The sequence below is a fragment of the Pteropus alecto genome, unplaced genomic scaffold (genome assembly GCF_000325575.1).
Source record: "Pteropus alecto unplaced genomic scaffold, ASM32557v1 scaffold76, whole genome shotgun sequence".
NCBI classification, from domain to species: domain Eukaryota; kingdom Metazoa; phylum Chordata; class Mammalia; order Chiroptera; family Pteropodidae; genus Pteropus; species Pteropus alecto.
Window position 1 is genome coordinate 14,034,400 of NW_006443138.1, and position 23,811 is coordinate 14,058,210.

The following is a 23,811-nucleotide window of genomic DNA, read 5'->3' on the forward strand; positions in this document are numbered from 1 at the left end:
CTAAGAATTGTATAAACACATAAAAGTGCCAAGTCTCAACACCAGGATACCGAGTGAGTCAGACCTACTGATACCCATGACATTACTGAAAAGTCAGACAGATGACGGAAGATGCCAAATCATCCTGTGCTATTTTCACTTTTTCCTCTAAAATAGAGATGTTTATATGTGCAAGAGCCAGAAATTAGCTACCAGAAAAATACTATCTACATCCATATTCAGCACATAGATGAAATATATAATTGTTTGTCCCCTACAGTAGAACAGGCTAGCCCATTCATCCTTGTGATAGATATGCATGCAAAACCAAAATGAAATCAAATCCCTGCAGATGGCTCATAAGTCACAAAAACTGTTTAATCCTTTCACTGCATCCCTTAGGGAAGCCTGCCCCTTGGTAAGTAATAATGTACAATATATAGTATGTCAAGTGTTCTTTCAGTTTTTTAGTAGAAAGCTTTCATTTTCCCTAGTAGTTTTTTTTTTTTTTTTTTTTCATATTTCTGGTAAAGAGCTCTGTATTACTCTGTTACTTTAACATACTTCTGTAGAATTTTCCTGTAGTTTTTGCTTTAATAAGAAAAGTGTCAGTACATGGAAACTATGTATAGAAGTCTTATCTAAAATTGATTGTGGCTCAAAGTTGTATTTTAAAAGGCAGCCAGGCAAATCTGAGTGCATTTTTACATTGTTCTTTCTAATAGGTTTTACTAGAAAACAGTTGAGATCCAAGCAGGAATTAAAATGAAAGCAGACCTTGGAGGCTTAACCATTGAACAGATGCAGTAAATGCAGTTTTGGAACTATAGCTGTCACTTCAGATCTTTTCTGCTGAGTACATATGTGAGCCAGTCTCCAGAGCTGCTGGCATTATGGTATATTTATAGTTCTGTTGAAGGTAGACATTGTTAGAACTCTTAAAACAGGTTTGCATGCCTATTAGGAAATTATTTTTCAATGTTCCATTGTTTCTTGGTTTTTATTCTACCTAAATATCTTGAAGAGTAAAAATGACAAGAACATATATAGAAAGGTACTTGTCTCTAGCACTACGAAATTTTTCATTTCTGAAATGTTAACTTGTCAAACCAAATCAGAAATTCTTAACAGCTTTATCATATTAAAGGAATTTGATATTGATTCTTGGGAAGGACTTAATTTTCTTACTCTCTAAACTAAAAGTTATACTTTCTTCTGCAATGATGTAAGATTATTTTTCTCCTTACCCCTAATGGGCTACTACCTATCAATATCTAGATCTAGATCTATTTATATATGCTAAATAGTATTAAGTTACATCTGGACATTGATTTGGCTCTGAAAATAGGCAAATATGTGTAATATATTGAAGTACTCCTAACTTTAGTGAAAATATAATATCCAGAAGTAACATGATATGTATAGGGTTGATTTATAATAATTATATTGATACTCAATATAGCACTAGGCATTTAACTGACTAATAATTATATTAGATTCTCCTTTAATATAATAATGTAATATTCTCTAACAATGTCTCCCTAGATTTGTATCATTTCAATTTTCAAACTGAAAGACTGTGATGTAAAAAGCATAATTAACTTTTTAGAAAATAAGTATATAAACTATTCATAGCATCTTGATCTCTAGCTCTTCAAACCAACTTTAAAATCCCTATCTAATATTATATTAGATATATGGTATTAAATTGTATGTGGATGTATGCATTGCAAGATTTTTAAGTAGAAATGTTAAATAGAAATAATGAGTTATATTTATGACCATCTGAAATGATTCTGAACTACGTATAGTCACCTAACCACTATGCATGTTGTTTTTGCTTTAGAAAAATAAAGAATCTAAAAGAAAGAAATCAGAGACCAAAATACCCCAGAATTTCTAACAGAACAGTAAGTACTTTAATAACACGATATTATACTATAGCTTCTATACAATTAGAGGAGCTTGATTTCTTGTACAGATTATAGATATTTCTATATTCAGAAATAAGAAATTAACATAGTAAGCAAGTAGAGCCTTCTACAACTCAATTTCAATTTATGGGAGTAAACGGAAAATCATTTATCCTATAATCCTCTTAGTTAAGAGGCCAGGGTAATCCTTGTGATACATCTATGTAGCAGAAAATGTTTATGTTGATTTCATCATATCTTTTGTTTAGCATCATAACATTTTAAATTCTTAAGAAGATAAAAAATAACTAAAATTTAATCAGAGTGCCTCATATTTTCTATATGTGATACAAAATTTATTCATTTTGAACAAATTTTTAAACAGAATAAATATGCTTGGTATGTTCATAAGCGTTAAATTAGAATTATAAAAAAAAGGCGATACTCTGCAGGCATAAAATCTATAGCTTCATCACATAGTACATTTCAATCTTCTCACAACTGAAGTATGAAATGTCTTTCCTTATATAACTATTATTTGATAGTAATAACTTTTTTCCAAATATGTTTTTATTAAATAAAATTAAATGCATTCTTGATACCATTTTTATAGTAGAATTAGTAACATTACAATGATTTCCTAGATGTAAACATTGTAAATTTTGAATATGTGAATATCAAAAAAGGAAAGGTAGAAAAGTCAAGTCCACATTGATGGCCTATGTTATAACACTTCTATTGCCATGGTTGTTTTGAAATGAATTTTCAAATACACTTCTCTAAAATTTAAAACAAAAACATTAAGGTAAAATGTAGTGAATTGATAGAATGATAGACATACAATTAATTGAAAGAATGTGTGATAAAAAAATTCATAATTTTTCTAAAATATATACAAATTACTTACCTAATAAATTTTCTAGATTTCAAAGAACTTTAATGCATAAATGAAATCTTAATTTAAATGATTAAATATAATTAATCTAGGTTATGATGATATAAATGTAACTTATCTGAAATCTATTTTATTTTTGAAGCATGGGAGGAGCAGGAAGAGAATGATGTTTCTTTTACTTGTCTGAATATTATTCAAGTGCAGCTTCACTTTACACAAAGCATTTTACCTCACTTTTGCTGTAGTTACAGATAGCCATACACTTTAAATTTTTTTAAATCAGAGATTTCTAAAATCCAAAATTTTCAAGAATAGTCCCTTCATTAAAAAAATAAACTGCAAATATATAAAATGCTATTTTGAGGTGACAAAGCATGTTATGAATAGATTTACATAGTTCTGGGTATAAGAAAGGTTAAAGAATCAGAATTTAACATGTAAAAAAACCTTCCAATTTGAATAAATTGCAAGATATGAAATAAATAAGCAATTTTTGACATTTTTTTCAACATCTTACTGACCAGAGAGAGTTAAGTCGTTCAGCCAAGACATAAACATTTTTCAACACCTAGCAATTGTCTTATAAGAAGACTAGACTCTCTTAAAGTTTTGTTTTCATGTATATAATTCAATTTTTAAACATAATTCTGTACATTACCCATTGTATAAAGGTTGACGATTTTAAAGATAGAACCATACATATTTGTTTTAAGCTCTTTGTAAAAGAGCCAGATGATATCTACTCTACCTTCTCACAATATCTTAGTCATCTTATAATTTCACTGTGAAAAGCCATCTGTGGCTGTTTTTCTGATCTGATTTATCTATAATTATTTGGTCTACTATTGAGGTGTGACATATAAGTTGTTTAATTTGAACTGTAATTTTCATAATTGTATTGAAAAAGGAATTATTATGGCATACTTTGGAGGGAACTGACTCAAGTAATGAGTTCTGTTCATTTGGAATAAATCTAGAGAAAATAGTATACATATTTTTAAGAAAGAAATCATGCCTTTTCTTAGTACATTTGTGATTTGGGGCAGTTTTTCCTTTCAAGCTCTAACTTTTATTTTAAAACAGCATGCTAAATCACTCACAAATAACTGTAAAGAAAAAATGATTTGATTCAGTAATAATAAAAAAGTGTGATTTATTCCTTCAAAATTTTATAAAATGTTTATGAAGAGAAATACTCTGAATTAAAATTATATTGTCAAAACATAAGTGTTTTAATATATGTCTTAACCTCCAAAGAGTTTATGAGTTAGAGGTGTCAGTACATGGAATAAAGTATGATATAAACTGAAGACATTAAATAATACAGTGATTATTTGTCTTGTCTTTATCATCTATAGAGTATGTGCCTATGTTGTAAGCTCATGAATAATAAATGAGTTTTGACAATTTGTACTTGAATCAAATCCTATAAATGAAAGATTTTTAGCATAGGAAAACCATACAAACCTCCTATAATTTTTTTCTCAAAGCCCATAGTTTAAGAATGATGAATTGATTAAAATATTACTAAGATCTTTAGAGCACATTGAAAAACTTATATTTCACACAAAGTTTTTGTGCTTAGAAAAATTAAAGAAAATAAAGAAAGTAAGAAAATAAGAAAAAGAAGCATTGGAAATTATATTTTAAAATATTTTTTCTCAGTTGCTGAACACTCGGTGGTACTTTCAAGAACTCCATGGGTCACCTCTCTATAAATTCTGAATACACTAGATAATAATAATAACAAAGAGAATGCATTAAAAAAATACATTCATAAGCTCAGGCATACTTCCTTTAAACTATTCATATTATCCTAGATTTGCTAAATCTCTTTAAATACTATGGGGAGTTGATGTTCTCACTCAAAGCACGACTATTATTAACAATCTTGCTTTCCTGGCACACCAAATAGAACAAGAAGTATTCAGTAAGAAAGATCCTAATAGAAAGCAGATTTTAACTAGAAAAGCATTTTGTGATTCATTAGAGAATAAATGTTATTTGCAAATGCCCCTCAGAAGTTTAATTTAGTCAAGCCATTCTCTATTTAAAGTAATAAGTCCTCGTAATCAAAAAGTATAGTCATGTGTATAATAGTGGCATAGAGCTAGGAAAAAATTTGTCTAGTCTAATATATTCTCATTTTATAGACATTCCCTCCTCTACTGTCCTTATTTATTGAGGGCCAGATAAGTCATTTATCCAAGCTCTGAATACCTAGTGGCAGAATCAAGAAAAATTCTGGCTTAATAATTAACCACTCAATATTTTTTCTATCTGCCGTATTAACTGAAAGTGCTTATATAAAAAATGCTTAAATAAAGCCTCCTCTCAAAATTTAAACTTCTTTCAACCAAAAGGCTAATGAAATTTTATATAAATAATTCTGCCTAGTCTCTACCTGCCCAAAACTTTATTTTGATATAGCTCATTAGAATGATGTTTATAGTGGAAAGAATTATGTACATATAGAGGAAAGGGAATCTGTGTCTTGGCTTCATCCAGCTCTCCCTCTCATAGTGTAGCACTCCAGAGCATAGGGGAAGGTCATGACATCCAAGGTTACACAGCTATAAAACTACTGGATAATAATAATACATAATACATACATACAATCTGCCAACGGGAACAGTTAAGCAAGTGCCTCTTTGATTCTGTTTTTTTAATCTGAATAATAATAATAAAAAAAATCTTCCCAGTCTATTTCCCAAGACTCTCTGAGATCAAATTGGCTATACAGGGATCACTGCAGTGATGTTTAATTATAAATTTTGTCTATTGAATTATTATGTAAAACCTTACATTAGATTATGATAAAAAAAACTTTTTGTGAGAAAATTTGCTTTTACTGTTTTGGAAATTTAATATATCATTTGCAACAGTGTGTTGCTGATGAAACCAAAGTGGTTGATTGGTTTCTGTTTTAGACAATAACAGTCATTCAGAAAAATATTCCCTTTTCCTTGAATTTATAATTCACCCTCAATCCTGATCAGCTTTCTCACACATAGGCCTAAGAGAGTTCTTATATAAAAGGAAGTTAGAAAAAGGAAAGGGGAAAATTTACTGGGCCCTTAGCTCTGTCAGATTCTCTACTAATCATAGGATTAAATTTTATTTATCAAAAGTACTTTTCTTATGTTATTACAGTTTTATAAATGATAAAAATGAGAACTAAAAGTTTTATAAAGTTAGCCTAATTAGTAAGCAGCAGATCCATCATTTGAATTCAGGTCTGTCTGATTACCCCTTTCAAAGTTAACACTCTTACCTAAACATATCACAACCGGTAAAGGTAAGACATACTTTATTTCCCTATATGAATGATGGTGAGAGGAGGAGGAAACACTGAATATATAACTTTTTAAAATGTCATTTTCTATGTAAAATACATGCGATGTACATATGATATTTCTTTTCTTTACCTCTATCAATAAACATTAGACTGTATCATGTGTATTTGTTGTTCATATGCTAAAATTAAACCATGGTAGGAGAATTTATTTATTAAAGACAGCTATCTTCAGAGAGAAAAAGTAGAACCAAATTTGAAATGGATGATTGCCATAAGTATAAAAGGTCACCTAAAGGGAAAGAACTATATTTTGTTTGTAAATGACAGTAAAATGGATGTTCACAGTACGTGCTTCTTAGATTTCTATGCTTACTGCATTAATTGGACTTATATTTGTACAACTTTGGAAATTTATGTAATATTCTTCAATCTTTATTCAACAGTTTCTACTGAGTACCTACTGTATACATTGCCCCAGGTGTTGGAGATATAGGAGTGAACCAAGTGCAGCCTCTTCATCAAGTAGCTTATATTTAGAGTAATTACAAATGTTGGAATATTTGCTTTATAAAGAGAGTAGTATTACTTTGACTTACAGTAATAGACTGTCTTTTTAAGATATTTATCTGATTCATCATGGTCATAATCATTTTGTGTTGTTATTCACCAAATGACTGAGAGTTTTGTCACTTTCTGTAGGACATTGGGTAGATGGGTTTCCCACAATCATTAGCATTTATAATAGAGCTAAAGCTAACTCATATTTCATGACTTAGAGATTTTCTAGAACACTAAAAAGGAGCCTTCTGTATTTTATCATAGCGTAGTTCTGGCTTTGGAAACACGTTCTGTGTGTTCAAATCCCAGCTCCACTACTTTATTAGAGCCACAGGATGTAGGGCAATTTAGTAGAATTCTATATGTTTTAATTTCTTCATTGAGTGCTTGTAATAATAAATGAATTTAAAATAGTGATTTTGTTTATATAACAGTATCTTGTTCATAGTAGGTACTATATTAAAGTTAGTTATTTTAATTATTTGATAAAATTCAGTCCGTTATTTCTAGAAACAATCTTTGATTTGGATGCTCTCGTTAATATTAGTTTTTATTTCATTTTGAAAATTTTATTAGCTTTCATTATTCTGAACTATAACTCATATAATTACAGAAGAGATGAAGTGGAAATGCCTTAAAATCAGGAAAATTGTTTTAAAGATATCATGTAAAGTCTAAAATTAATAAGATTTTAAAACAAATGGTTCAGCTCTCTGAATAATTAATACTTTTTCATCTGCTCTAACATTCAACTTATTTACGCATTTGTCTCCACCAGAGCATTATTTTGAATTGCATTATTCGTTTTTATAATTAAGATTGTTGGCAGGGGATGAAAGAGCTGTGTTCAAGTCCTATTTCTGCCACTTACTGGCTGTATGACCTCAGGAAGACAATTTAACCTCTTTGCCTCAAGTTATCCTCATCTATAAAATGAAAATAGTAAATCCTACATAAAGGTTTAATATGAGAATTCCAATACAGTTGACCTTTGAACAACATAGGTTTGAAGTGCATGAGTCCACTTATACATGGCTCTTTTTAATACATATACATACAGTCAGCCCTTCATATTCCCAGGTTTCACATCCAGGAATTAAACCAACTGCAAGTAAAACGTAGTATTTTTAATATGCAGTTGGGAAACCATGGATATGGAGGGCCAACTGTATGCATTGTTCTATGCCATTTTATATAAGGGACTGGAGTATCTGTAGATTTTGCTATCTGTGGATGGTTCTAGAACTAGTCCCCTGTGGATACCAAGGGACAACTATAGTTAAGTTTTAGGGGAGTCAAAATTTATATGTGAATTTTCCGCTGTGGAGGGTTAGTGCCCCTAACCCCAGCATTGTTCAAGGGTCAACTGAACATGTTTATTAAGTATTTATTACAGAAGTTAATAAATGGTGTCTGCAAATAGTAATTTTGTTGTTATATTTGCCATTAAAGATAACTCCTATGCAATATTAAAGGGCATTATTTTAAAATTATAAAACATATACAAGTCTGTGAGGAACAAAGAAGAAAGAAAGTGTGAGGAAAAAGGAAAGTGGAGGATGGTTAGAAATCCTGAATGCAAGATGAAACTTGCTTTTGATACAATAGGGTATAGGCATGCTCTGGAAGGAGTGTACCATGAGCTCTCTCCTGGAAGGCCTCTTCCTCCTTAAAGCAAATACTGAAATAAGACAAAGTCAATAGCATGACTCCCTTTCAGAGATGTCAAAAGTAAAACTTGAGACATTTTGACAGTCTTCAGTCCCCATAAGTAAGCTGAATCAGTATGCATTGTGATGCGAAGGGTATTTATAAGGCCTTCTACCCTACCATGAGATTACTTCATTGGAGTCAAAAATGGGGTTATTTTCTCCAGAGATAGTAAACTTAATCAAATTACAAACTGAGCAAGTTTCCAGGAATAAATTACATTCAACACATGTCATTTTATGCACCATTTTAAAGGACAGTTTTATACCAGTGCATGGCAAAATACGCTCTCCTTAAAAAAACTCATAAATAAAATTTCGTATGTGATATCTGAAATTAAAATGACAAAATAATTTTTTCATGAAGGAAATCTCAAACAACAAAAATTGGTTATTTTACTCTTATTTTCCAACCATGATAAGTAATATTTTCAGTTTTCTCTTCATTTTAGTACCTTGATTATTTGGTTAGTAAATTTCATATCCATCATTTTCATTTGGCTTTATTGTTTGAGTTGTTCTTTTGTTAATGCCATAAAAATACCTATATAATACTGATGTGGAATATCACTACTAACACTACTCCCCTTTTTAATGTCAAATCTTGTTTTGCCTGTAAAAATAAATATATCCTCATTTTAGTAGTAATTGTTCATATATCAGCAAAATATAATTCATGGTAAATACAATTTTTCTCTTCTTAAAATTTAATTCTTACATAAACTACAATTTTCTTTCCTATTCTAAAATATGAAAAATGTGGTTCAGCCTATGTTCCATTGTACATTTTAGCAATTTGTGTTCCTTGTTCTCATGGTTAACATGAATTGCTTAACCCTGCTAGTGTTTTTATTTTCTTTTAAGAGTTCTGGCAAAGCCTGTGTTTATGAATTCAGAGTGAGGAATAATGTCTCCAAACAAATGCTCAAACTGCATTGGTTTGCTAACTCAGTGACCCCCAAAGTGATATATAAATTTTCAATAGTCTGAAATGTTTTGTAAGAAATAATTGTTAGCAGTGGTTTTGTGAGTTGCTCAGGGTATTTTCTTATCCATTTTATGTTTGCATTTAGTATTAACACAATTTGCTATAACATCTCCTGGAAAGTTATTTTTTATTAGTTGTGTAATATTTGAACTATGAAGAATTTAGCTTTGGATTTTCCTTTCCTTTTGGACTTTAAAATATTTTTTTCTAATTTTAGTGCTTTTCTTAATGCTCCCAAATTATGTCTTAGAGCATTACAAACACTATTGTATTTTAGAAAACAAGATTTTTTTATACATCTGAATTATGCCTATAAACATAATTCTAGAACAAATGGGTTTGCATAATTGGTTAATTATTAATATAACCATTGTTTTCAATTGTACGATTTAAAAAATTATCAATGTTTCACAAAAAGCAAAGCCAAATCTTTCATTAAACAAGATAGCCAAAATAATGGAGAAAATACAAGCAGTTCCCAATCTAGGAAAGAGTTATGTAACAAAATTTGTTTAAGATATTTTCTTTCATTTTATAAGATGGATAATTACTAAGAGAAGTTGCACAAATAAACCCGTGAAAACCCACAGTCTGCACTGAACCACAATATTTATGGCACCAGGAATGGGGACTGGATAAGTAAGAGGGAAACAGGAGCAAAATGTTTTTCCATTTTTCCTGAAAATCAACCCAAAATTTGAAAAAATAAGTAAAGCTGCTTTCCACACTGCCTCATCTCTTTCTATCCTTTGCTTTTTTCCTCAGGTAGTTCTGCTTCCCATTTGATATTCTTGAGTTGCCTTTCCTTTAAAGTAATTTTGGCTTCAAATTCCCTAACCCCACTTTTCTCTTGATCAAAATGTCTCAATGCAGCTGGTATGAGAAAATATCTAAGAAAAAAGAAACTGGATCACAGTACTTATACCATTCTTGTATTCTCTCTGCTGCTGCATTCGGTTAACACAATTGTTAACCGAAATAACAAATGACGTAAGGGATTTCTGTCAGTGTGAGGTCCTGAAGTGAAGAACTTAGGTCCTATGGGTGGAGACAGGAAACACAGGCCCTAATGCAACATCCCTGCACTGCTTTTGAGGTGTTATTTCCTTCCAATCATCTACTTAGAATCTCAGAATTTCTTTAATACCTACAAGTTTTCCCAATAGTTCTTTGTGAGGCTTGTGATAGAAGCTGGGTCAGTGAGGTGTATGTAGTAGGCTAGAAATTATCTTATTTTTCTCCTGTAATGTAACTTTTATAGAGTACATGATTAAATAATATTATTTACCTACTTTTTTTATTTCTTTTAAATACCCTTAATATAAAAGCATCAATTCATGAAGTAAATATTTAAGTGTCCCCTCTATCTAAAGGAAATTATTTTATTTGTACCATTGCCTTAGGTTGTTATAATAAACTATCATAGTCTGGAGGTTTATAAACAACAGAAATTTACTTCTCACAGTTCTGGAGACTAGAAGCCTAAGATCAGAGTGCCAGCATGGCTGTGTTCTGGTGAGAGCCTTCTTCCAGGTTACAGACTTTTCCTCATTCTATCCTCCCATGGCAGAAGAGTGCAAGAGAGCTGTCTAGGTCCCTTTTAAAAGGGCACTAATCCCATCCTCGTGGCCTAATCACCTCCCAAAGGCCTCTCCCAAAAGGATTTCAACATGTTAATTGGTGAGGGCGGGGGACACAAATATTCAGTCCATTGCAACCATTTATACCACCATTCTATCTGACAACTCAGATCAAGGAAATATCTTCAAATTTTAAATTTCGGTGTTTATCATAATTCTGGATGTAAATATAATCAATATGTTTTCAATAATAACCCCACTAGTAATTATCACACAAATGCTATGCTCTTTTTGTGCTGGCATCAACTATTATGGAAATAGCGCAGCAAGGCCAAGCCAGGCCAGGCGAGGCTATTGCACCTCATTTTGTCAGGCAGCCTCAACCAGCCCATGCCTCTGTATAGGCAAGCAGCAGAAAAAATAAATGCGTTTACTATAATTTAGGGTTTCTGAGTCATAAATATGTCTCTTAGTTGCTCAGACTCGAATTAGCAAATCTTCACTTAATTTTCTTATATTTTTATACATTGACTACTTTTTTAGAAGAATTGCAAAGTTATGGTTGTTTTTTCTAAAAATAAATAGGATAATAGGGAATGTATTGTTTATTCAAAACAGGAATGCAAATTTATAACCTTTAGCTTTTCTAATGCTACCATTTATCTTCTAATCTATGTATTATAAATTATTATGGTTTAAGAATTACCAAAAGACTCTTAAACAAGGAAATTATTTATTCATTCCCATATTTTCAACAGATAATACTTATGTACTCACTAATAATTTTGTAGCTAGAATTTATTAAATGCAAGATATATACACATGTCTACATATATATCTACCTGTCTTCTAATAGAGAAGCTCCATTACTATTTTACAGATGAGGAAGCTGAGGATTCGAAAGGTTAAGTGATTTTCACTGTTAATAAGTGCCTGAGTTGAAATTTGAGATCAGAACTTCCAGGTGTAGTAGGGCTGTTGCTCTCTGCCATCTCACACTGCCCTCTACATATCACACATGGTGGTATATGCAGGACAAGACACCATCTCTACCTTGGAGTAATTCACATTTTAGTAGAATGGATGGATATCCTAAAATGAATTAAAATATAATAGTATGAAAATAAGTACTAGAAAGCTAGCAGGTGGATATGATTTAATATTGCCTGAAAAACCATACAAAGGAAAAGACGTCCATCTTGATCTTCCATGACTTACTTTCATGCTGCTTTTCTACTTTGGTTGCTAATGAATTTACTTAAGCATATGGCACGTTTGGTTAGGTTGAGATTATGAAGGTCAAGTTAAAATATTTGAAGTTCTTCTCTAGCCAATAGATAACCCTTGTTTTAATGTTTTTCTTGTTATTTTTTCTGCTTAATCTCTTTCTGTGTAAGCCTTAGTAAGAGAATAATAGAAGCAATTTAAAAAATAAGTTTAAGAAAATCCTTTTGTTAGCAATGTATTAATCTGTTGTTTGCATTACAGAAATGAGTAAAGATTTAAGTGTAAATATGTATGACCTTGCCTCTTGTTCAGAGTTATCACTTCTACTCAGGTGATCCTCATTCGTGTGATTCTTAATAATATTTGTTGTTATTGTCTTACCCTTTGAGCAAGACACTAAAGCCTGCTTCTCAAGGTCTATGTTACTTTAAGTTGCTGCAGTGAGGGAATTTCACAGTGCTGTTATGCTTTTGGTTAATACAGCTATGTGTTCTGCTTGGGAAAGACAATTCTAATAGCGTCCTATTGATTCAGATGTTTTCTGACAGTAGCTGCCTACGAGGTTTGCCTCCATTGACTTTTCAATGTTCTGTTACAAATAACTTGCATGTACAATTTGATATTGAAGGACACAGAAGGTTCCCCACTGCGCGCGAAGTCAGAGCAGCCCTGAGCTATGGGGTAGTGAGTGCTTATTATCATTCTGAAAATCACCCACTTGTCCTGAGCTGTTGCCATAAAAGAGTTGTGTTTTCTGTTACTTTTTTCTTCTCCTTGTTTTATTCTTCCACACATTCCAAAACAACCCTTATATTTTAAAGGTTTAAACTTTATTCTTTGAAATCCCCCATACCGACTAAAACTTAAAATATAAAGTCATAGGTGTTTTCTTATTTTTTTAACATCCAAAATCCAAGCTAGCTTGAATTGCAAGTACTTATTTTTTCTTTACTACAATTTTTAAAAAATCTTGCTTGACTTTTATAAAATTGCGGATGGTTAGAAATCTCTATTATAATTAAAAAATAACTATCATTTATTGAATGCCTACCATTTGCAATTTGCACATTATCTATAATTTTGACAGCACTGCAAGGTAGGTATCATTACCCTATTTTACAGATGAGGAAACTAAGACTTTGAGAAGTTAAGTCCCTTGCCTGAGATAATAATAACTACTGTCTAATCATGCTTGACTTTTCGTCATCTAAAATGATAGTAACATTGGTTGGATTTGCAGAGCACGTTACAGTTTGCATAGTGATTTCACTCAAAGTACTTCATTTAACCTCACAAAACTGGTATCTATACTTTGCATCTATCTTATTCTTTGTGAGACCACCTTGAGGCTCTAGATCTAGAAATTGATTATGGATTTCCTTGTGCCGAAATGTGGCCTTTGTTAAATTAGCATCATTTGTAATAATGGCTTCATTTCTATCACTAGTTTACATTTGTATTTTATGAGGACAGAAGGCTGGATAACTCGACTATTGATGCCCTTAAACAATTTGAGGGATATGTTTACATATGCAGTAGTTGCTTAAAGCAGAAGCATAATAATGCTTTGAAACCAAACTTCTGTGCCCCAGAATACTATAGAGAATATATACACAGTTTTTATTTCCTGATGTCTGCTACAGCATCCTGGCCCTTTAAAGACATTCCAGTCTGTACAGTCTGTTCTCATATTCCCATATAAATCAAAACAGCCTATTCTTTAATATACATGAATAAACATGGAGGAAAGGAGAGGAAAATAACAGACACCTAGAGAGAGAAAGAACACCTTACAGTATTACACAATGATAAAGTAAGATGAAAATGGAAAGTAAGCATATTTCTGTCTCATTACTTACTATTGGTTCCAAAACTCAATGGCATTAGATTTTCTGAAATAATTTAGGGATGAGAAGTACCAATTGGGTAATGGAAACAACAAACGAAAAAGGTGGAAGAGTAAATAGAGAAAAAAATAAAACAGATAAAGCCACATGTATGCTACTCTCCATCCGCCCCCCCACCCCCACCCCCACCCCACCTTGCGAACACAAAACCACTCTACTCACCATTCTAGAAAGTACCATGTTCTTTCAAACATCAGAGCTTTGACTCAAGAATTTGACTCTACTTTTTCTGACTTAACCACCTCCTAGGCTGAGTTAGTTTCTTTTTCTCTTCTACATTCCCAGAGCATCTAGGACATATCTGTACTGCAGCATCCATCTTATCAGCTAGATATGAACAAATCAGGCCAGCAGTAGGGTAATCTAGTCCCTTCTCACTTCCACCTCTCCAGAGAGCAATCCAGAACTTTGAACACAAATGCCTAGCACACAGTAAATAATTCTATTCAGTCATTTAACAGTACCAGACTCTGTACTAGTGCTGAGGACTATACTCAAAGAATGTTTGAAGAAAGAAGGAAAAAATGAAGGGAATGAAGAAGGTAGGGAATGGAGGGAATTAAAGAGAGATTGAAAGACTAAGGGAGGGAAGGAGAAGGAAGGCAGGCCAAAGATGTAAGTAAAAATGTAATGACATAATCACATAATATTTCATATAAAACATATTGTTCCTTTTAGCAAATAAGTTTATTTTAAAAATAAATATTTACAAAACAATCTTGAGAAATAAAATCAAGACTATTTTAAAATATTTATTATACAGTTTACCCTTGAACATGGGGATTACGAACACTGAAAATCTGCACATAATTTTTGACTCCCCAAAAACTTAATTACTAATAACCTACTGTTGCTGAAAGCCTTACCAATAACATAAACATCTATTAACACATTTTTGTATGTCATATATATTATATACTGAATTATTATAATAAAGTAAGCTAGAGAAAAGAAAATGTTAAGAAAATCATAAGAGAAAATACAGTTACAGTTCTGTATTAATATTTACTGATACCATAGTTTATGTCATCCATTTACAAAATGAATTGCCTATCAGTACGTATATTAATATTGTCTTATATGATATAAAATACTGTAGCTGTTATGCATATTACTAACACTTTTCATTGTCTACAGTTTAATTGGTAATAAGCAGAAAATTAAAAAAGATGGAAAAATAGGGGAGAGGATAATTTAGTGCTCTAGATAAAAGGTTGCAAAAATTACAAAAGAGCAAAGTAATTATTCACAAGATAGCAAAAGAGATATTCAACAAAAATGAATTGGATTATGAATTGGAAGAAAAAGACCACACACACACACACACACACCCACATGTATGTACGATTCGCCCACACACAAGTTGTACTGATCACACACACACACACACGTGCAGATTCCACCACATGTATGTCATACATGCAAAAGCACAGACTACACACTTGCACATAAACTCACAGGCACACAAAGACACAGAAAAGTTATGCTCTCAATTTATTAGCTACAGATATAAAATTTTACCAGAGGCACAGTAACCCATAGTAGCTTCCCTTGATCACCAGTGCCCCAGAGGGGACTCACAGCTGTCTATGAATAAACATGCAACCAGATCTATAAAGCTCAATTATTTTTGAACACTGCACTTTTACATACAAGTGCACAGTATCTTTCTAAAAAATTATAAATTAATAATCTATGTACTTTGCATTAACAATAAGTGTCACATCTTTCAGTTCTCAAACCAAACTCACTGGCATTTAGGCCATGCATCATGGAGGGAGAGAGAATAGAGTCAATGCTCAAGAACCATGAGCAATATTGCATTTACTTACTTTAAATGCTGTAGAGCATATTTGGTCTAATATTGAATTTATACATTGGAAATAATAACCCGTGCCTAGTGAGAAATAAATGAAATGTCTATAACACACCTAATGCAATGGTACATACAAGATGCTCAAAAAGAGTAATGGAGAAGAGTGAGGCATATTTTATATCTTTTTTAAAATTGTTGATTTACAGCTGCTCTTCATTTGGCTGATTCTCTTCAAATAATCCACTAACTTATACCCTAAATAAGCAATTGTGTTTTCCAATTTGATCACCTTTTAATGTCCTAAGAAATACTAATAAGTATTTCTTATTAGTAATGAATCCACATTAATATGTATCTGAAATCGAAATAAAACCTTAAAACTTTCAAAGATAGATCAGAAATATACATTACATTAGTGGTATTCATATATTTTTTCAAATGCAGTCAGTAGAATGTGCTTTTAGTTGAGATATTTATTCACAGAAAACTTCCTGCTATAGCAAGACACTTAAGTTGTGAGTGAGATTCACCCCAACTTATAAAAATAAACACTCTTTTTTAAGAGAACAGAAATTTTTTAAAACTCTTTGAAATGTCAAGAAGAGCATAATGTATAGATTTGGTGAAGGGTTGTTTTATGTTATTAAAATAATATAGCTCATACCTATCCATTCTTTCAGAGCTGTTTCTTGTACAAAAAGTACAATCCTTATGAGTAGTGAATTCTTAAATTCTTAAGAATTCTTAAATTTAAAATGAATTTAAATTCTACTTCCTGTAGTAAGCAGAAAATAGAGTTATGGAACTGTGGAATTTGAAGTTATGTACTTCAATGCCATTTAAATATTAAAAGTATTAGGAAGCTATATTGATATACAAGCATTTTTTAGTCAGTTCTAGATTTTGTTTTGTTTTTTAAATTTTAACATTTAAGCTGCTTTACTTGGAGTCTCTTAAAGAAAATTTTCTTATAAAATTAAGATTATATAAAAACCCTAGCTTTCCAAACGGGTTTATATGAACTTTGAAGCAAATAACTAGCAAGATATTAACTCATGCAAGGCCACAGATAATTCTCTCTAGCAGTTAGTCTGTAAGGGAATCTTATAATATAGATTGGTTGGGTTTCCAGGTAAAACATCATTACCACTTGGTTTTTCTTGCTTGTAGTGTATAGAAAGGCTGAGGGGAGAAGTCAGAATATGGGTACCATGTCCTGAACTTCAAAGGTTCACTTAACTTTCCCAGTTCTTTATCATAGCATACATCCTCTCCTAGAATCAAACTGCCTGGACTACAAATGGAGATTCAGAGAATATATTTGTTCAAGACCACACACATCAAGTAGGAAGTGATGTAGAATATGTTATATACCTCCATATTTCAGGGTTGAGTATAATCATTTGGCAGTATCGCCTCTACACTTTCATTTTCACAAGTACAGACTCATGCAGCAAGCCTGAAAGGTAGGGGTACATATCATGCCCAGAGCTGCTGCTATATTTTAGATTTCATTCTTATTAATTTGGATTGTAGTTGCAAAAAGCCAGACCAGAAATGACCTTTGCTTATTTTATGAAACCCAAACACACTTGTCAAACCCAACCATGCAAAGCAGCACAAATTAAGTCAACTTTTACTCTGGTTTTGTGCCAATTGGAATGAAACTTCTGGTGGGCTGGACAGCTCTATTTCCTGATTTCAATTTCAGAAAGTCCAATTAGTAAATCAAACTTTAAAAAGCAGTCTAAAATAATTAATTAGGCCATAATTACTCAGAAGCATATTTTATAGTGTACTCTAATCTAGTATCTGGTCTAAATGGTCGAAAAGGGTATCAGTTTCATTATTAAAGAATTAATTATAATTGGGCCTAATCGTTTGGTGATGGAAGTTGAAAAAAAAAACTCTCGGGATAAACTGTTCACATATGTGAAGTAGATAAATTCTTTCAGTGCTCAAAAGTGCTAGTTACTCTCTGGAATTATTTTACACTTATAATATAATTATTTAAAGACCTTATAGACATCACCCAACAAATAAATGCCTCACAGGAAAAAAGTGCCCTCTATCACATATGAACAACTGATTTTCTTCCTACTGTATCCCAAACATTTTCAATACTCAATACATTGGTACAATAAAAGACAAAGACGAGAAGAATGCATTCGTAGTATCAACCACTATACTAAAGGGTTTTACCCATATTATCCCATCTAGTCTAAAAATATATTATATAACCCTGTGAGGGATGTATAATGTTTACAGAGTGAGTAGAGGCTCAGAGAAATTGAAAGATTTCCACAGAGTTAATAATGCAAGACCTAGGAATTGAATTCAGGCCTGTCTCCTTCCAAATCTTACTCTGATTTTACTATTTCATACATTTGTCACACATTATTGGTCCTAGCAACATGCTTTCTTGAGGTTCCATGACTAAGTATCATGGGATAATTTTCAAAAATTCTGTCCTTTCATTTCAATAATAATCTAAAAGTGTATATATATATATTACCATTTATAAATACAAAACAGCTACGTGGCAGTAATCATCTAAAAATAAAAACCATTTTAATAGAAAACAACTTAAGCTATTAGGTCATGATTTCTCAAACTCTCCCTCAAGCTCCCTGAGTCATCCTCAAAAACTAGGTCCTGCCCAGCCATAGAATATTCCTTATGGACTCCTGAGTACTTTTAAATAATTCTTCAAATTCCAGATTGTATTTTTTTTTTTTACAAGCAGTAATGATCCTTAAGTCCCCTATGTTACAATATCAACCAGTATAAAGAGGCATGTAGTCACAAACTCGGATTTGAGTTATATCATTTTTCGTTATGGGAAATTTTATTTGACCAACCATTAGGAGCCAGCATGAGCATTTAAACAAGAGCAGTCATTTGATCAAATGACTCATAATTCTTGCTGTTTTATGTGTTTAATAATATTCTTACTTAATTTTAACCAGACCACTGAGTTCTCTTTTATATATTGTTTATTCTTGATTTACATACATTTTAACGAGTTCCGTGAAACCTACTGTAATACCTTTCATATGCTAGTACAGTATGCTTTTCACAAATAGCTTTTTTCAACTGGTATTTTAATGCCACATTCACAAGAAATCAAGCAGAAATGCTAAATACAATTTGTTTTGTCTTTGAGGTGAGATTTTAAAGAGCATCAGAAAAGCTATATGAAAGAGATAATATATGCAATGGGTTAGAAGTTATATTGTCTTGCATAAATATATTACCTCACTTCCTATTATTTACACAAGACAACTTCTTACCAATTACAAATAGAAAAAACAATTTCTCCTTTTAAACACATTTTTTTTTATTCTCTAGAGATTAATTTTCAGTTTTATTAAGACAATAATAAAAGTCCTCTCTGCAAATTAACCAAAAATTTCTTATTTGGAGTGATGGCTGTTTACATGTGTATTCTGTTTCTAATTGTTATTATCTTTAATATAAAGGCTCTTAAGTTACATGAAGACCAGTTTCTCAAATTCTCTCTTACATGGACTATGAAGAAGAATTCCAAGAGGGAAAATGTTACTATATTTTTGAGTTCCTACTCATTTATTTTTAATGTTTCTTTTAGGATCTGGCAAATTAAATAAAATTTCAACTTATAAATAGTAATAACACCTGAGATCAATATAGTTTTCCTGTACCTATTCATATCAGAGAGAAAGTATACTTATGGACCATTTTAATACTTTTTCCTGAATATTTAGATGAAAAGGGATTGTAAAACCAAAGCTATCGCTTTAGTAAACCAACGGCTGCTAATGATTATAATTTTATGGGTCAACTGTTATAGTGAATTAATGTATTTCTCAGAAAAAAGAGATCAGAGATGGGAGATGCACATCTGTAAATGACAATGAGTATCATGAAGCCAAGAACACAGGTAATTGACCTGCTTAGAGTTTCACAGCAGTGAAACATAAACAGCAGCCCAAAAAATAATAATATTATATCCATAAGTAGAAAAGGAATCAAGAACATCTTTTAAGCACTGTTTCTTCTTCTACTTTTTTTGGACTTCACAAAATATATTTCATACATAACTTAAGCCATAATAACACTGACTTAAGTTCTTATTGAAAATGGATTTTTGAAAATCATTAAGAAACTTTTCATTTCCCACAGTCTTTTTATTTTTTTATACACATTTATATTTTCCACAATTATCTTGGTGTGTTGAAACTGAATTTTTTCTTTTTTAATATTTTATTTATGGATATTATAACATTAATGTAATAGTAATTAAAAATTAACATTAAAATATAAAAAGAAATCTAAGAATTCCTACTCTGTAGAATGTGGTGATTAAATACAAGTATATCTGACAAAGAATATATGACAAACACAAACTGTGAATACAGTCATGTTAAAATTCCTTTCTGGAACTCAGTCTTCTCAGCAAATCTAAGTATTATATAACTCTTTATATTTTAATTGGAGAAAAATACTTGAATAAAAGGATAATTTTTACTTTTATCTCTGTCCAAAAATAAATGTGCTGCTATTGAGATGCAAAATAATAAAATCTAATAGAATTGAATTAATTACTTCATTGCCCAACAGATTCAATGAATAATAAATTTAAAGAAGTGCTCAAATATAACCTTGAACATAATGCTTTGCAGGATTGTGAGAATTTTCAAATTCCTTCCATTTGTCTTAACTTTTTCAAAGCCACTTAAGATGCCATAGATAAATAATAATTCCTTCATTATAATAACTACAGCTTTCCTTTAGAATGCTGTTTATCATAAATTCCTGCTATTTTGTATAGTAGGCCTACTACTATACAGAATAAGTGATGTACAAACTGATCAAGACAAACTTGGGAACCTAAGTACATATCTGTGAGAGAATAGCAATTTGTCTAATTTTAGGATTTTTTTCCTCCAAATTGTTTTGTAGGCCTCAAGAATATCAAAGGACACCCTTGAGAGGTAATTTGCTGTTATTGACAGTTTACGATGAAGAAACTGATGGCTAACTAATTTGCCCAAAGCCAGAGAAAGTCGGGTTAAGGTTTTCGGCCTCAAATTTTTAAGTCCAATTAATTATTGACATTACACTAACTTTTTTTAACCCCTGATTTTTTTCTTTTAGGAATGTGGCATTATTTGTTACTGCAAAACTATACATGTGTCTATACTTATACTTAAGATTACATTTGTATTTTAAATTTCCATTTCTGTCACTAAAAACTTTTTTTGTTTTTCTTTTCTTTCAAGCTTGATTTTATTCTAGAAAATTAAACTAGAAAGTTGCATTAACAACTGCAAGTCTCAAACCTAGGTTCTCCTCAAGACACAGTCCAAATACAGAGGGAGTTTTATCTTTCAGTAGTAAGGATGTATAAAAAAAGAAAAAGTTACTTGAAGTCCTGACCCTCCCTCTTTGAACAAACTACATCTGAACTCTAATGAGAAAAACAACATAAAAATAGAAGAAATTCAATCTATATTCAACTGTGTTGCTGTTTGAAAACAATAGACACTTCTTCAGGACATTATTGGGCTAAAGTCTAGAGAAATCTTTGTAAATCAATACCAGTTTATTTTAAAAATCATTTATTGATTAATTCTCAACATTTTATTTGCCATCGTCTATGCCAGATACTATGATGAGCATTGAACTTACAATAATAAATGATATGGACCTTGCCTTTAAAAAGCTCAGTCTAAGAGAAGACAGAGAGAGAGAGAAAAAAAAAGCTTAAAAACCTCTAATACATTTCTGCTAAGAGAGTACGAAAAAAGGAATTACCTTTGTGGATGGTACTATTTCAAATTGGAAAACTGAATTCCAAAGAATAAATGCTTATTAAATGTCTACTGGATTTCTTTCCTAGGACTGCCATAAAAAATTATCACAGATCTAAATGGCTTAAAAGAATAGAAATTTATTCTCTCACAGTTATGGAGGTTAGAAATCCAAAATCAAGGTGTCAGCTGAGCCATGCTCCCTCTGAACCTTCTAGAAAAGGACCCTTCCTTGCCTCGTCCAGCTTTGGCAACCCAAGACATTCTTTGCTTTGTGGCAGCATAATTTCAAACTCTGCCTCTGCCTTCAAATGGCTGTCTTTCCTCTGTCTGTGACTCTTTTCCTCTTAAGTTCACCACTCATATTGGTTATAGGACCCATCCTATTCCAGCATGACCTCAACTTAATTACATCTGCAAAGACCTCTTCCCAAGTAAGGTTACATTCACAGGCACCAGGGATTGGGACTTCAACTATCTTTTTAGGGGATACAATTCAACACACAAAACTAGATCTCATTAAAACACTAGATTCCTGCCCTCCTTTGTTTAAAAGGTAATAGTTTAATTTAAAAATCAGACAATAAAATAATTCATCAAGTATTTGTAGTTCGCAGCTCTACATATGGGCTTTTCTATATACAGTTCTCAGTATTTCATTATTATCTGTGGCATTTATTTTTCTTGCTTTAAATAAAAAGGATTACCTTCTCTGAACAAGGAAAAAATGTAAATGATTTAATTAGCAATTAAAGATGGGGATAAAAAGGAGTGATAGCCCTTTAAAACAGTCTAATCATGTGTATTGTGGAATCACTCTCTCTGATAATTTGTTTAAACAGGTAAACTAATGAAATAGATGCTAAAATCTTACCCACAAGTGAGTAAGGGTATTAAATGACCTCCTGGAGTAACTTTAATGGCAATTATTTATGCATAATAAAATCTGAAAATTTTTAAAAAGCTTGACACATAAGTAGGAATGTTTATGTAAGATCCATATGTTTTATCTGTAGTAGGTATTTACATTTATAATGCCTGTTTAACCTGAAAACATTTTTTTAATATTTGAGTTTCCTTTATTCTCTATGAATGTATACATGATATATAAAAATATTTTCAATTTTTTGTTTTAGTTGAATGTTATAAAATTACTGTACTCAGCAAATTTCAAACTACATACTAGACCCTGTAGAGAAACAAGACATTTCCCATGACACCAAGGAGCATATTATTACGATAAGTGTTATATTTGTATAAAAATGGACCTTAAAAGTTTTCACCAGGATAAAAATTGCAGGAGGGTAATGATATTTCAGGAAAATGGAATGATTGTTTCATTCATTCAACCAGTATGTATTGAGAGCCTACTATATGCTCGGCACTGGTCAAGACACTGGAAATTCAACAGTGAACACACTGTTCTAAGTTCCTGCCCTCAAGTGGCTTACATTCTGTGGGGGTGGGAAGTCAGGGAGGTGTCACCAGATAAAATACAGGATGCCCTGTTACAATTGAATTACAGGCAAAAAAATATATACATTTTAGTGTGTTTAACGTAACATTTGGAATGCTTGAATAATTACATAATAAGTTTTTAGTATATGTAATAGTAATGTTTTAGTACATTTGATGTGATGTTTAGGACACACTCATACTAGTAAGTTTTTCGTTGTTCATCTGAAATTCAGATTTAACTAGGTGCTGTATATTCTTATTTGCTTAATCTGACAATCCTAAAGTGGAGAGACAGAAAATAAACACACAGAAAAAGTAGTATGCTATGTGGTGATAAATGCTATGATGGAATATAAAGTAGGCTTAGGCGAATTGGGGATGCTGTGAGAGTGCAGGTCGCCTTACGTACATCAGAGAGGAAATTGCTTTGAAAAAGAGGCATTTGAGCACAGACAGACATAAAGGAAGTCCATACCATTATCTGAGGAAAGAACTTTCCTGGCTAAGGAGACAGCAAGTGAAAAACACCGAGACAGGAAAATTGTAGGGTTTCCAGGGAACCGAGAGTCTAGTGTGCTGGAGCAGAAGGGAGCAAGAGGAAGAGCAAATTTGTGGTTGCCCTTTCAGATTTAGTTACTAGCTAGAATTCTTTGGCATTTCTCTAGATAGGATCTTTAGTTGCATGCCT

At 31.6% G+C, this 23,811-nt stretch overlaps 1 protein-coding gene across 2 annotated transcripts in view; it reads left to right on the forward strand.

Moving 5' to 3' along the window:
- SYT1 (synaptotagmin 1) overlaps positions 1-23,811 on the forward strand; it is a 382,176-nt gene that overhangs the window by 61,691 nt on the left and 296,674 nt on the right. Inside the window, exons 1-2 of one of the 2 annotated variants that reach the window (XM_006923779.1) lie at positions 239-397; positions 1,826-1,889. The gene's annotated coding sequence lies outside the window, so the exon portion shown is untranslated. Of the gene's footprint in view, positions 1-238; positions 398-1,825; positions 1,890-23,811 lie in introns of those variants that run through there. The other variant, XM_006923780.3, reaches the window with a different exon arrangement.